This window comes from Gracilinanus agilis, chromosome 4 (genome assembly GCF_016433145.1).
Source record: "Gracilinanus agilis isolate LMUSP501 chromosome 4, AgileGrace, whole genome shotgun sequence".
Classification (NCBI taxonomy): domain Eukaryota; kingdom Metazoa; phylum Chordata; class Mammalia; order Didelphimorphia; family Didelphidae; genus Gracilinanus; species Gracilinanus agilis.
In genome coordinates this window covers 209535983-209545508 of record NC_058133.1, presented here as the reverse complement: position 1 = coordinate 209545508, position 9526 = coordinate 209535983, and the positions used below count along the sequence as shown (strand labels likewise).

The 9526-nt window shown below is 44.6% G+C and overlaps 1 protein-coding gene across 1 annotated transcript in view; it reads left to right on the top strand.

Annotated features, from left to right (window-relative positions):
• Nucleotides 1-5661: 5661 nt before the first annotated feature.
• Nucleotides 5662-9526, top strand: part of SLC16A5 (solute carrier family 16 member 5) — a 28380-nt gene continuing 24515 nt past the window's right edge. Inside the window, exon 1 of the mRNA XM_044672724.1 lies at nt 5662-5729. The gene's annotated coding sequence lies outside the window, so the exon portion shown is untranslated. The remainder of the gene's footprint in view (nt 5730-9526) is intronic.

The window sequence follows — 9526 nt, the reverse complement described above, 5'->3', positions numbered from 1 at the left end:
GTAGGAGAGAACAGGTAACATGGCCATATGGGGTTCCATGCTATTTGCTCCACCATTGAGCCTGTTAGAGGGTAGAAGCTGCCAGATTTTTGGTGCTCGTCAAGAAAGGAGTTGGAGGATAGTCATAGGGAAGGACATGTCCCCAGTCCAGGCCCCAGAGCTCCAACTTAGACTGACCCATGTTGGTTCTTTTGAACACCTTTACTGAGATGTCCAGATAAGACTGACTATGGAATTAGTTGCGTGGCATCTTACATGCCGTGTTTGTTCTGTGATCTCTTATCTCTTCATTTATGCCATTCACACCCATCAGAGATTCTCCAGAAAAGAGAAGTAGATGAAGACCAACCATCTGAGAGGAGAGTCACAATTCCTAGAGCTGGGTGAGGATGGAAAGGAGAAAATAGAGGAAGGATCCAAGTGGAGGGTCAAAGCTGATAACAGAGGCTCCTAAAGGCCTGGGTGAGGCAGATATCTCCATACTCATTTTATACACGGGTCCAGCTCTAGGTCAAAGAGGGACTCAAGGTTAAGTAAAAAGCATAAACACCCCAGGTAAAGGCTCAGGGTTTCTTTGTGCACATACTGGTATGATATGAGGAAATGGGAGTAGGTAGGAGGGATAAGGAAAGAGTCTGGAAGAGGTAGGTTGTTCTAAAGATGGTGACTGAAATAATGGAAAAAATATTTTCATATTCCTATAGATATTTAAGAACCAAGGATTGGAGGAACAAGTAGGTAGCACAATGGCTAGAGTACCAGCCTTGGAGTCAGGAGGACCCTGGGTTCAATTCTGGCCTCAGAAACTTCCTAGTAGTATGTGTGACCTGGGCAAGTCACTTAACCCCCATTGCTTAGCTCTTGCCCTTCTGTTTTAGAGTTGCTACTAAGCCAGAAAGTAAGGGCTTAGAAACAAACAAAAGAGCCAAGGATTGGGGGAAGGAGGGAGATCTGAAACAGGGAGCTGCTGGGTGGCTCAGTGAATTGAGAGCCAGGTCTAGAGACAGAAGGTCCTAGGTTCAAATCTGGCCTCAGACACTTCCTAGCTGTGTTACCCTGGGCAAGTCACTTAACCCCCATTGCCTAGTCCTGTAACAAATAAAAAATTAATATAGAAGGATATATATAAGAGATATTAGGGTTTAAAAAATTTAAAAAAAGATCAGAAACACTTTTTTTTTAAACCCTTACCTTCCATCTTGGAGTCAATACTGTGTATTAGTTCCAAGGCAGAAGAGTGGTAAGGGCTAGGCAATGGGGGTCAAGTGACTTGCCCAGGGTCACACAGCTAGGAAGAATCTGAGGTCATATTTGAACCCAGGACTTCCCATCTCTGGGCCTGGCTCTCAATCCACTGAGCCACCCAGGTGCCCCCAGAAACACTTTAGAGGGATATGTCATCCTAGTTGTTGGTAGAATATCATCACTGCTACTATTAATTACAATAACACAATCATAGTAGTGATGAGCCAGACTAGTCATTTGGGAGCTGGTCTAAAGCCAGATGACCTGAGTTCTGGTCCTGCCTCTGAAACTTACTACTTCTGTGATTATGGACATGCCATTTAACCTCTCAATGTTTGGAACCAGTTCTCTAGAGTTGAGTCTAATATATATAACAGCCAAGTTGCCAAGGTGAATTGGTAGAAGGGATTTTCACACTAGGAGTTTCCTGTCCCCAACAAAAACACACACCTGGGCATGTACCCTGACCCATGATGGCAATTGAATAATTAATCTGTCAAGGGAATTCCCCATTGTCAAACTCTTACCTAAAGCTGATATTCCTAAAAGAAAATGGGTCCTATGTCTGAGCTCTGAACTCTGCCCCCTTCCTCCTCTTCCTGCATCCTCAAAGTACCCTGCCCCCTTGGGAATCAGAGGAATTTCAGGAAAGGCCCTCAAATTCCTAAACTACCCTGACTCATTAGGAAACAGAGGGCCTTCAGGTGGGGCCACTCTAGAGCTTCCTTCCTTAGTATCAGTTCTAAGACAGAAGAACAATAAAGCCTAGATATGGGGCTTAAATGACTTGCCCAGGGTCACATGGCTAGAAAATAGTTGAGGCTGGATTTGAACACAGGTCCTTCCATCTCCAGGCCAAGTATCCTATCTACTGTGGTTTTTTTGGTTGCCCCCATCTTAATGTTTTCAAAGGCTGAGTTGAGAGTAGTTCTACTTTGAGGTGACTTACTGTTTTTCTATCAGAGTTTTGGGGAGTCTCTCTGATATTTAGTATGGTATCCTCAGGCAGGGAAGCAGCTCTCCTGTGCCTTCCAGAACATGAGGCAGGGGGATGCAATCTCCCAGCAGTCCCACAGATTTCGTTTTAGTTTTATCTTGTGAAGGTAGAAGATGAAAATCAAGGTGAGACTCAGGGAAAGGAGGGGAAGTCAGAAACTGCCAGGATTTAACCTTTTTTTTCCCCCCCAGAAAGAAGAGAGCAGCGGTTATCTTGGCCCCTGGATATTCTTTCTGCTCAGATGCCTCCTGGGAACATGCCCAGCTTGCTTTGGAGACATCTGTTGTCGTGCTACTGGCCATTATGGTACTTATAAAACAGGGCTAAGATTGGGGTAGGGAAATAGAAACCTGAGTCATTGCTGCCGACTCCTGCTACCCCTTTCTTCCCCCTTCCAATGCTGAGGGCTGGACCTAGGTTCACGGGAAAGGGGGAGAGTAATAGGGCCTGAGGTCATCTCTAGGCAACAGATCACATTGAACATTACCTCCCTCCATAAAGAAGAATGAGGCTATATATTAAGGGTAACTCTGAAAGGAAAAGAAATAGAAGTTATAGCTTCATCTGAAAAATTTTTTAAATGTTTAAATGTTTTTCCATGAGGTATAGAAGTGACAAGGGGCAAGCCTCAGTTTAGCGGCACTAATTAATATCTATAGAGTTTACTATGTGTCAGACATGGTGCATTTTATAATTATCTCATTTGATCCTCATCCTGGGAAGTAGGTGTAATTATTATCCCATTTTACTGATAAGGAAATTGAGGTAAATGTTAAGTGATTTGCTCAAGGTCAAAAAGCTCTTGTAAGTCTCTGAGGCCAGATTGGAATTCTAGTCTTCCTGACTTTCTCCCCAGTGCTCTATTCACTGTGCCACCCGCTGCCTGAATATAACTATTGGTTATTGGAGTATTGTTGTTGTGGGGTGATTATACGACCTGATTCGAATAAGCTGGCTCATCCAATGATGTTACAAGGCTCCAACAAATCTTAGAAAATAAAGACATTTATTAGGAGCAAAGGTTAAATGGCCAGGAGAGAAGATGGGAATAGCCACTTAAGAGGAAGAAAGAGATAGCTTATATAGGATATACTATGTGATAAGTGGGGTATATAGAGAAAGGAAAGGGAGAATCCTCAGAGGGGTTTGGGGTGGGGGCTTTGATGTATAGAAAAGAAGTAATGGGCACCTGGTTCTATGGGTATATGATTGGGGATATTGACTTTAAATGATTTGCTCGTGGGCTCCAGGAGGGGAGAGGGAAAAGGGGAGGGGAAAAAACATGAACCATGTAACCATGGAAAATATTCTAATTGAATTAAATAAATAAGTTTAAAAAATAAAAAAAAGTGATGGGTTAAAGTTATCACATAATTACATATCCATCTGGGGTTTCATATGCATGGAAGGTAGAAGTCATCTTTTGTTCTTTTGGAAACTGGTTTTGGGATCACACCATATTCCTGAGGTCAGAGGCAAAGCTGGTTGTCACATCTCCAAGATTTCTTGGGGGGGGAGGGGGTGTCATATGTCCACCACACTCTCAGCTCTTTTAAAAAAGAATGTTTAACACAAAGGCTTAAAAAGCATTAAACAAAAATCAGTAACTAATAACAGTAGCTAGCATTAAATAGCCCTTGAAGGTTTGTAATACATTTATAAATATTATCTACAATAACCCTGAGAGATAGGTGCTAGTATTATCCCCATTTTATAGATGAAGAAACAGACACATAGAGATAAAGTGATTTGTCCAGGATCATATAAGTAAGTAAGCATTTGAGTGTGGATTTGAACTCTGGTCTTTCTGACTCCAAGTTCAGCACTCTGCCCACTGAGCTACCTAGCTGCCTTCCACAAAAGTACAGTAGTATAAATACATATTCTCTGGGGAGACTGAGACTTAATCATCAAAATCTGAAGCATTTTGCATGAATCAGAATTCATTATTTCTTTGGCTATACTTGTCTAAACACGTGGCTCTTGTGATCTGAGGACCCCTGAAGCTCCCTAAGACTCAGGGATCTCAGGGAGATCCATAAAATCAAAATTATTTTCAAAATAACATTGATATTTAAATCTCTAATATGATATATAGAGCTCACACAAAATAGTGTGATAGATATAATCCACATAAAAATCTTTGAGTGTCTTCATGTAATAATTTTTTAATAAATGATAATTTTAAATAAATTATAAAACATAATTTTTAAGCTTATAAAGGGATCTTGAGATTAAAAAAAAAATTTTGAGAGCTGCTGTACAAACTACTTCCTCTGGGTTCTCCTGCTGCCAGTCAACTCTGACTGAGAGACCCAGGACATCCTGACTTTTAAAGTTATGAGACTTCCTCCAACATTAGACGTGTCCATCCTGGCCTTGCTATTCAGTCACCCATTTTCAGGGAAGCATCACAAAACAGAAGTTGGGCCCGAGGATCAGGCTCACCTTGGCAAGAACGTACGTGCTCACTGCACCAGACATACTAGCAGAGACCATGCCAGGGTAGGAAAGCGCATCTGCTGCTCTTCCACCCTCTCCTAGGACTTCTGGAGTCTTACATGCTCCATGTGCCATGTGCTGGAGAGAGGAAGAGAGATAGGGGAAGCTGTCTCTCCATTACTCTTAAGAAGCCTTGCCTCTGTGTGTGGGTGCATGTTTGCTTCGTGTTAGCATTCTTCCACCAAAGGTCTCCTTCCACATTCTCACCAATTGCTTCCAAGAGTCCCTGCCCAGCTTTGGAAGTGGGAGGGGGGTCCGATTAGGTCGAGGCCACCCTCTCTCCCAAAAGCCACGCTCTTAGCTTCCTGGACACAAAAAGCCAGCCTCTTGCTTCAGGGATAGGAAAGTCACCCTGTCCTGGCTCTAAAAGCTACTCTTCATTACTCAAGACTGCCTAATTCTCTTGTATGTGGTTGGCGATGTCCATTGTGGAAAAGGGTAGAAAAAAGAGCGAGGCAACTCCGATGCTAATCAGGCTCTTCGAATCTGGCTAAGGACAAGTCTTAATGCTACATATCACCCATTCCCGACGCCCCCTCCCCAACCCCACAGACATAAAGCATCCTGCCCCCTCCCCCACTTCATGCATCCCCGAGAGAAATTCCTCACCCCTTTCCCCAGAGCACTGAGCCATCCCAAATCCTTTCGGTCTGAGGAAAGGGTCTACAATCGGCCCAGTGGGGTCCATGGGCTCCCCCTCCTCAACGAGTTCTCCCAACAACCTCCAGTCTGCCCCACTCCTCCAGATCAACACCGCCCAGGCCAGCCCCAGACTCCTCCCTTCCTTTTTTCCCTCCCACTTGGGGCGGAGAAGGGAGGGGAGAGGAGGGAAGAATGAGGCGAGAGGTGGGGAGTGGGGGTTGGTGGGGGATGTAGGGGGGAAAAACCGGCGACTGACTGCAGGAAACGGTTTCCGTGCTTTGCAAGAGAGGGAGACGAGACACTATCTCCGGAGTCACTCTGCATGGGGGCCCTGTGTGAACCGGTGAGCTGAATGGGGAGGCAGGGACCTTCCCCCCGCCGACGCCCCCACCGCACCCTCCCCTACCCCCAGAGGGTTAGTTAACACCTACTGCTGCTTCCCACTCGGCACCCAGCTCCATGGCAGGAGATCCCTGCACTTTCCCAAGATAACCCGGGTCCCTCGCCCTCACCCCACCCCCGCAGCCCAAGATCCCCGGGAAAAAAAACCTTTAAAAAGCCGCGCTAACCTCGGGCTGGAGGATAAAGATTAGGAGGGATGGAGGCCGGGTTTAGGATCTTCTTCCTTTTTGATGACACTGGGGTTGGGCAACAAGCTGACCCCTAAGCTAGTCTCGCCTAAGATCATTACCATCCTGCCCTTCCCGGCTGTTTCGTTTTGTTTTCTGGGTTGCTGTTTTTAATTCGTAAAGGCACGATTATCATTGTTTAAGAGGCCAGAGGGCAATGCCAGCTTGCGGCTCAGCACACACACATTTTCCTGGTTCTTGGATAAGGTCATGCCTCTACTTAGGCAGGGATTACTTTGGGAGACACACCTGTGGGAGCTGAAATGGGGTGGGGTGGGAAATGCTTTCCTGTGAACCCAATGGACTCAGATCCCCCACGTCAATGACTCCCAAAGCGTACTACTTTGACCCTTCTTGCAAATCCAGTCCTGTGCTGTTCCCTTTAAATCTCGAGTTACTCGCGAGCCCCCCCAGCCCAGAGGCAGGTAAGGTGGGAAGGAAGGCAACCGGGAAGAGTCAGAAAGCAGAGATTAACCTTGAATCTGGGAACTGAGTACTTTTTTCTCAGTCATCCTCTCTCCTGCAAAACTGCTTCCCTTCTCCTTGAGGCGATGGAGAAGTCCTCCATCTGCAAGGTTCTGCACCGTCCCAACGGCTCTCATCTGATCAGTCAATCAAAAAAGCATTTAGTAGTTGATTCCTATCTGCCAGACACCATTACCTAATCTTGCTTTCTGCCCACTTTCGGGATACACTCTGCCTCTCTCCCCTTTCCTATCCACCCCATCCTAAGGACATCTGGGGTCACGTTTATGAGCTGGGAAGGGGAGAAGAGAAGCCAGTAACTTATCTGGATTCCCTTGGCAACAACAGAATCCACAGAATCTAGAAATCTGAGGCTGGTTTCTCTCTCTCTTGGAAGGGTCCAGAAAACCTGGGGTCCCATGCCAAGTGTGCCTGATAATTTCTGTTGCCAGCCTCTGAGGCCTGGGAAGTACCATCTCTAATCCCTGGGATCTTTATGATAGGCAAGAATTAACTTGAATACTGAGCCCTGTCCCCAGGGTTCAGACTCAATCCATCAGCACCTATCTAAATGCTGAATCTGGGACAGGGAGGACCATGGTTGAGGAGTCTTTTATCCTCTAGACGTCTCCAGGGTGGTAGCTACCCAGGTTTGTTTTCTGGGAAGGAGGACATAGTCTTGTCAATGGGTAGGAAGAAAGGGGGATCCCCAAAGCTTTGGCTCCACAATTCACAAACATGAAACCCCAATTGTTGCTCACTTTTGGCTCTGACTTTTACCTTAGGGTCTCTGGGTAAGGAGTATGGACCTGATTCTGTCCCCGTATTCTCTGGAAGTGTGTAGGGATGTGAACTTTGTGCTGGAAATCCACAGAAGAGGAACAGGGTGTACAGGCTGGTGTTTCACTGTATTTAGATAAGAAAGTGTCAAAGAGAGAAAATCAGGAGAGGATACCTTGCTGGGAGGGAAAAATGCTTCAAAAGAGTAAGGATTCTGTTATTCTTAAGATATCCTGTGCAGACTCAAAGCACAAATTTGTCAAAGTGGGTAAAGAATCCAGAACCCTCATCCAGAGAGATAAGACTGGCAATACCTTCGTTGACCCTCACTGACATGGCTCTATAGGTAGAGCAATAATTAATTGGCTTTTGAATCTCCAGGGTAGGAGTGCCAGTCTGTTGTCGATCTTTTCTAGAAAATATGGACCAGAAAGGTGCCATACTCACTATGCCTGATTTTCCCTGATGAACACAAAGTCTGCTTCCCTGGAAGATATAGATAATGTAAAAAAAAGAAACTGAGTCATCCATTTCTTCCTTCCATTTAATTGTAACCTCATAGACATTTGGCCCTACTTAAGTAGGTATGCCATCAGTCTGTCTCTTGGGATAGTCCCAGACATCCAGATGGACCTGTTTTCTCAGGCTTTGCCTCTGCCAATAGATAGAGTAACATATGTCAGTAAAGAGTAAGGTCAAGTTCCCAGCCTAGATGAGTAGGAAATTTCTGGGTATGGATTATCATGATTAGCCGTCACAGTCAGTTTTGATATAATGGGCAATACTGTATGTGATCTCTCACACCAATGAGCAATTCTTGAAATATATGGGAAAGTGATTTATAGAAGGGAGGCTGGCTATGAAAAAGTCCTGAGCAAAGCAGTCCCTATCCCTTTGCAGGGATTCTTAAAGAAAGTTTGGAGAGGGGCAGCTGAGTGCCTCAGTAGATTGAAAGCTAGGCCTAGAGATGGGAAATTCTGGATTCAAATGTGACCTCAGACACTTTCTAACTATGTGACACTAGGCAAGTCACTTAACCCCAGTTACCTGGAGCTCTTACCACTCTTCTATCTGGGAACCGATTCTTTGTGTCAATTTTAAGACAGAAAGTAAGAGTTTAAAGAAAGAAAGTTTGGAGAAGGGGTTTCTGAAAAAGGTTAGATGCAGAAGCCATTAGAGTTGAATGTGGAAGGAACCTGAGAGGTCACCTAGTCTAACCTCACTTTACAGATAAAGAAACAGAGGCAGAGAGGGGAAGTGATTTTCCCAAGGTCACACAGCTTGTAAGATAGAACTGGGATTCAAAACCAGGTCCTTTGGTTCCAAATCAGAAGGGTGGGGGGAAGAGGGGAACGTATTAAGAGATTAGGAAAAAGGGGTGAAGAGAGGGGAGAGACAGGTCAAGGAAAGTGAACATAGCTACTTCACAAAGACCAAAGATCTGAAGTTCCTAGGTATCTGCCCCTAGAGGAATTTAAACCTTAGATTTGGCTTATCCTGAATGTGGTTTGGAATCGGTCTGGGAGACTCCTGAGGACTAGAGGTTTGGAGTGAGAGCCAAAGATAGGGCAAAAGTGCCCTGGACCCCACCCATCACTCCTGACCCCAAACCCTCCAGAAATCTAGAAAGGCCAGAACCTTCCAATCCCTCAAAAACTGAGGAAAGTCTGGGTGTCCAAGGTCCTATATTCTCTCCCCACCTGCCAGCCTTTGCTTCAAAATACTACCTTGTAGAGTAGTGATAGAATCCATTATGTGTAAAATTTTTTAAACCCACCAAACACAATAAGATCATCCTATAGATTAAGAGAAGCCCAAGAGGTAAACCCAAACCAAGTAACTCCATAAAAAAACTGATACCACAATGACCAAAAGGGTGACTGGAAGAAATAAAACAAGATTTGAAAAAAAAAAAAAAAAAGAAGAAGTAAAGTTAGAATAAGAATAATAGAAAGAGAATAATTTGGAATTAAAAATGGAAAATTTTACCCAAGTAGTAGACTCCTAAAAGACAGTCTCCTTAGGACAATTAGGTGGCTCAGTGGATAGAGAGCCAGGCCTAGAGACAAGAGGCTCTGGGTTGAAATCTGTCCTCAAACACTCATAGCTGTGTGATTCTGGGCAAGTCATTTAACTCCCATTGCCTAGATCTTACAACTCTTTTGCCTTGGAACCAATACTTAGTATTGATTCTAATACAGAAGATAAGAGTTTAAAAAAAAAGAAAAAGAAAACAGGTTCCTTGATCATTGGAAAAACAGAAGGT